This window comes from Rhinolophus sinicus, chromosome 1, assembly GCF_057876585.1.
Source record: "Rhinolophus sinicus isolate RSI-liver-muscle chromosome 1, RSI-T2T, whole genome shotgun sequence".
Classification (NCBI taxonomy): Eukaryota; Metazoa; Chordata; class Mammalia; order Chiroptera; family Rhinolophidae; genus Rhinolophus; species Rhinolophus sinicus.
The window spans coordinates 19120704-19127419 of NC_142501.1; positions in this window are offsets into that span (position 1 = coordinate 19120704).

Genomic DNA, 6716 nt, shown 5'->3' on the forward strand with positions numbered 1-6716 from the left:
CCCTCCCCTGGCTTGCATAGCCAGGCAGCTACTACTACCCCTCTGATCACTTCTTGAGAAATTGAATGAGATCCTAAACTCAGGAGAGAGGTGCCTTGCTAAGATGGTTACCTGAAAATCCACATACAAAAGATGAGTGCTCTGTGTTGTCTTACATTCTGTATTTGACTTTTTAGCGTCCGTTCATCACAGGACCAATTATATAAATTATATTTTCTTATTTTCTGTATTCTTGAAGCTCTGGCATTTGTGGTCTTATAGACCCTGGGAGATACTATCTCTCCCAGGACTAGCTAATTCCTAAAGATAGTAAAACATCTTACTTGGAAGCTCATTTTTATATGCAAACCAACCAAACCTGAGCCCATGACAGGTCCCTTCCCCTTCCCCCACCCCCATTGAAAAGTAGAGCATTTCTATGAAAACTTTTGTAGGTTGAAATGGCATAAAGGGAAGAAGCAACTATCATTCATTTATATGGGAAACTTTTTGAGTGTTCCCACACCCAAAATTCAACGCACACACCGTGTCTTTACTTTGTTCACAATTATCGAAATGCTTAATTATGTCCAGTTTTACACCAAGCGTAACACCCTTAGCAGCTCTCTCAGGCTTCTCTGATACCTTAGGCTACATCTCGCTAACGGATACACAATGTAATGGCGACAAAGCACAGATGCTCACAGACACCGGTCAAGGCCATGGCGGCTTGATGCTGAGACACCGCGTGGTTCCGGGGGAAGGAGCTTGGCGGGGCCACTCTCATTACTCAGGTGAGTGCTGCCTGTATGAGGGCTCACTGCAAAACAAACGCTGAGCACTGTTTTCCTTTTCACCTTTTTTCATAAAAGTGAAAATCCTCTTCAGATTTCTTTCAGTTAGTGAAAACAGGTACTAAGGTAGGCCTTCGGTAAAAGCCAAGTGGCGTAACAAAAACTTGAAAAGCAGGAGGTACCTGTACCCTCAACCATCTTACGTAACCCTTCGTACATCAAATCCTGCCACAGTCATTCACATTAGCCAATCTCCAGCTGTATCCCTGCCCTGCCTTGCCTTTCCGGCTGAGGCAGAAAAAGAGTTAATGACAGTGGGCCCAATGGGAACTGCCCAGGCCTGCATCCCCTCCCCAGGAACCGCCCAGGCTCATCTCAGAGATAAGCTGTCAAACACCCCTAAAAAAGGCAGATAAGACCCTAACGGGATTGAGTTTGTTCCTGACACCTGCGCAGATGGCTGAAGCCTAACTGCAATTAGAATAAAGTGAGCATTAAAGTTTGGCACCCCTGTGGGTTTTTCTGTATGCATTACAGATAAGAGCATGCACAGAAACTAGTTATGTAACCTGCATACGTCAATCAAATGATCTCAGAGGGACGTCACATCTCCTGCTGTAAGAAAATTTACCTGCCTTTTTCTACATAAGAAAAAGCTAGCCTAGAGGACAGGACAGCCGTCTTCCCTAGACACTGACACTAGCTTCCTTTCTCCTGACTAATAAAACCTCTCGTTGTTTTCTCATTTTTCTGAGTCTTGTGAATGCTTTCACACTCTGCAAATGACCAGGGGTATCTAAAGATAATACATTTCCCACAGAAACCCCAATAAAGACCCTGGCCTAGGCTTTCCTCTGGCTCCGGCTTCTGTCTACCTCCTAACCAAAACCTAGTGGCCCTGTGTGGCATGGCATGTCGCTTTCTCTTGGGAAATGTAAGTAAGAAATTCTCTCAATAACATTAGCCTCTCTGTTTCATCACTTAGTCACCTGTATATATTAAAACTCATGGGTACAGATGCAACTGAGACCTTTCCCAACCCCCTCAAGGAAAGCAGTATCATCTCGCTACCTATTTTATTGGAGACCCCCCTACCTGTAAGTATCTTTAGATCTCCTCTTGAAGTAATCATCTTTCTAGAGGGGAATCCAGTCTCCGGCCTAGAGGATATAAGCCTACAGCCCAGCTTTCTGAGTGAAGTTCCAAAAGCCAGAACAATTAAAAGAAGTAGCTTAAAACAATGGAATTCTTAACACAATGGAAATAACTAGGCTAGAATTCTTTCACTTAACTAAACACTATTTTCCCTTTTCAATAGACAATTGGTATCACTCCTGAAGGGTGAGGTAAGGCAGGGGTAGGGGACATTTTATTTGCCCACTATTATTAACCAATACATACCTCTTTAACTGTTCCATCCTGAAGCAGAGCAGGAAGAAACACAAAAGAAAAACGGGAACTCAGTTCTCATTATTTACCCCACCTAGAACTTATCCACGATGAAATTAAATGGCAGTGATTTTTCTAGTAATCTGCTATGAAAACCAAGGTAAGTATTGAAAAATTAAGATTTTGTTTATTGAACAGATAGATGCAGATGGCGTATTAGTCGCTGCCCTTTGAAATTGGTATCCATTACAATAAACTTGTTTTGCTATCAAAATTCACTACGTAAATGAAATATGCTAATATATTTCCAATGAGAGAAAGCCTGGAGGAAGAAGTACATATTTCAGAGGATTTCTGGCAGTTGGCCAAAACTTAAAGCTATAGATTGTTTTCAATAGTCCTGGAAATTCAGTGACTAAATTGTGACTGGCATTGCTGTCAGGAGCTAGGGATGATTGATGGTCAAGGACCCCAGGAAGCAAAGAAAAACTGCCACTCTTCTTCCTCTTAACTAGAACTCTCCTCTTCTAGAATTATATTTGTCTTTTGTTTTTTAAAGAAACCGAACCACTGTGAAAAAAAAAACGTTTTGTCAATTGGCCGACTGAGAACAAGTTCATGTTTCTATAATTCTATTTTATACATATATAGAGAATAGATAAATACATAACCATGAAGCGGCTCTCTGATTTTGTTTTGTCTTCTTTTCCTATCTGGTTGGGAGCCTCTCCTGGGGCTGGAGAGGAAGGCTAGGCTCTAGGTTGGCTAGTTGGGATTCTGCTCTGGGAAGCTGATTGAAACAATTTATCCAGAATTGTGGGTCCCACCTAAATCAAGGGTTCATGTAAGCTGTGAAAGCACAAGGGTCATTAGGCCTCAATGCATTCAACAGGTACTGAGGGTTTACTAGAGATCAGACATTGAGCTAGGGCATTAATAGTGAACTAGGCAGAATCTCTGCCCTAAATCAATGGTCTAGTGCTTCAGACAAACAGGTAAGTATAACATGTACTGAGATGAAGTGAAGCAGAAGATGCTATGGAAGGAAGCATGTATTTGGAGGGACAGTTAATCTAGTCTTGATGGATCAGGGAAAGCTGCTCTAGAGATAGGATGATTAGACTTCTGCCACTGATTAGGATATAGAAAGATGTCAGAAAGCTTCTCACATCTGTAGTAATAAGAAATAACCAGATAAAATAATCACACTTTTCCATGGGGCTGTTGGGAAGCAGTGGATAGATCTTAATAATTAAATTCTGTACAGGTATCTATGTCTAGAGGGACACAGGTGAGCAGAGAGCTGTGCATTGCCATTCTCAAGAAGAAGGGTCTGGTCTGAGTATAAGTAGATGGAAGAGCAAGCCTGGGACACTCTGGGAAAATGCAGAGTCAAGAAGAAACCAGCGCAGACTTTGCCAACAGTATAAGCTGGTGGGACAGACTTGGGTCTGGAAGGAACCCAATCACAAAAATAAATCACTTAGGCCTGCATCCCAGCCCCCAGGTTGCTAAGATTGAACATGCAAGGGAGAGTGTGCCTGAAATAGGAGGGTACAGGATAAGATCCAAGGAGGAGAGTTGCAGGAACTGAGAAATCAGGATACCAGAAAGATGATCTCTGTAGACACTCAAATTTCAAGAATTACAACAAGAGTAGTGTTAGAAGGAATGGTAGCAAGCCAAACACTATGGACTTCAAGGAATGAATAACAGTAACCTAGGAGCCTGTAGATGACCGCTACAAGGATGTCATTTTATATCTGATAGCATAAACCCAGAGCTGTGGGGCGTTTGTAAGGAAAAAAGAACAGCAATGGTCTGAAAGCAATGAGAAGCAAGGAAAACACCCACCCCACCTCCGGGCCTAGTATTGTAAGGCTGTGGGTGAAAAAAGAACCACAGGTTGAATAGGATGCTATATCCTCAAGAAACAGTCAAGCTTGAGTTTGAAGAGAAGAATGAGCAAAGATGAGATTGAGAAATGAAGATTTTGCCAATGACCCAATTCCCAAACCCTAGAGGAAGGGTCTAGAAGTTGGGGAGGGGTCAGGAAAGGTGATCTAGAAACCCATATGAGGTTGAGAAGAGCCTGAAGGATGAGGAATAACTTGGGAGTCCAGGACCAAGTGTGAATGTTTAAGGCACAGAGTAGTTGAGGAAGAGGTGTGTGTGTGGGGGGGGGGCACCGGGGCGAGGGGGGCGGGGGACTCTTGCCAGAAGCAAGAGAGCTCATGAAAGAATGAGTGGTGGTCTTCACTCCTACCAAAGGTGCTGTGTAGGCCAGAGAAGGGGTGCTCTTATCTGGAGCATGTAGATCTCGGGCGTGCGAACCTCACTACCTTTGTACATACTGTTCCTCTTTGTGGAATGCTCCTCCCCATTCTCCTTCACCTTGCTAACTTTCGTATCTTCAAAATTCAGCCAAGATATCAGCTCCTCTAGGAAACCACCCCTAATTTCATTAATCTGATCTGGGTGCTCCTGTTTGGGGCATACTTTAACCTAGACTACCACATTGTTACTCTTTTTGCATTTTTCTGTCTCCCTGGCTGGACTGTGAGCAACTTAATGTCTGTTTGCTTACTTGTTCATTATCTGTTTACCTCCATGAGCGCAGAATTTTTGTCTGTTCTGTTAACACTGTATCCCAGATTCGTAGACTAGTGCTTGGCACATAGTAAGGAATATCTTTTGGATGGATGGATGGATGGCTCTCGTCAATCCCTGACACCATCTCAGGTCATCCTAGGTCACAGCCCTCAAGACCATGTATTAAAATTATTAATGCATATTCATTACAAAGCAGAGTGGCTGGTACTAAGTGAGGACTCATAAGAAAAAAAAGAAAATATTTACGCCAAGGAATTTATAACCTAATGGAAAAATTCCTACTCATGGACTTTATCAAGGCAAAAAACATAAAGGACAGTTGCCTAGAGCTGTCACTCACAATGTTTATCTTATTTAGTGTGGCGCTAGTACAGTATTTAGAACATAGAAGATGCTCAGTAGATGCTGTTGAAACATAACAATGAAGTATTCAATTATATGTGAAGAGATTATATAGTCACAATTATATAGCTACAGAGACATGAAGAGATATATTTAAACACATTCCTCATCCTATGCATCCTCACTTCTACCTCCCATTTCTACGTGTACAAATAGTACTCTCAACTTTTCTGTTTCCAACTTTTATTACACATCCATGTGCTAGGCACTGCGTAGCCTTTTTACAAATGTGAATCGTCACTCTCGTGTTCAGAATTTTTGAATGGCTCCATCACCTATAGAAATAACACCTTTTGGTTCAGAATAATGGCGGGGGCGAGCGAGATTGATTAAAATGTAGATTTCCCCCAGAGGTCCTGAGTTTATCTAAGGTCAATTCCTGGAATGTGCATTGTAAGAAGCACCGTCCACTCCCAAATAATTGATGCAACTGGCCCATGGATCACACTTTGGAGAAACACGGACTAGAGTATCAAATCTGGCATAAAAGGGCCTTAATGAGCTCTTCTGTCCATTCCTGTCTCCTTTGCTTCCATTCTCCACTTCTGGGATTTTTTGCTTCAGCACAACCAGTTACCCATTTCCTCTACAAACCATACTCAATGCCTCTATGCCTTTGTTTGTACAAAGATCCACCCGAAATTGTCTGTCTGGCTAACTCCACTCAGGAACCTGCTAAAAAGCTACCTTCTTTGGTTTTAAAGCAATCTTCTCTGGTTTTCTCAGAGGATTTAAAAGCACCTTTCATCTACAATACCAAAGCACTTTGCATCTGTGTGGGTGTGTGCGCACAACTTTCTCAGTATTGTTTGCACTAGATGTGGCAATTCTAGACTCTACCTCTGCCTTAGATTAAAATCTTCTTGAAGGCAGAGACCATTTTCTTCATCTTTTTGGCACTGAGCATCGTGCTTGGTATCTAGTAGAAGGGGTTCAACTTTTGGTTTGGTGACTTGTCCTAGATCACGTAGCTGGTAAACTGCACAGTCAAAATCTGAACCAAGATCTTCAAATCCCACATGCAGCCTTTTCAGGTGTCTGTGGCCCCTTTTTGATGATGTCTCTAAGTGGATGCTATTTCCAACGGTTTCTTCCTCACTTGTCGCATTTGACATTTTATTTCATGTTTTAAAGTCCTCTAGAAACAAGTCGTACTTTCTCCGTCGGGGCATAAAGCACAGCGGGCTTAATCTGACTCAATCTTGGTATTCCCCACAAGGCCTAGCAGAGTACCTGGCATTTAGCATTAAAAAAAAGGTTACACACACACACTTGATTAACGAATGACCCCTAGCTATATATATTTAACAGATAAAACTAAGCAGGTATAACCTCAAACGGACGCAATCTTTTACTCTTAATTTTTGCCTCGTTTTTAAGATTTTACTACGAGAACTGCAACCATGCTCCACCCCGCGTCTGACGTGACAAACCAGACCTAGAACTACCAGTTCCAGAATTCCATGCGGGGGGGCGTGCTCTCCGAGAGCCGCCGAATGATTGGCGAGCGGGGACTTTTCCTTCCGGCAGGAAGGGCCC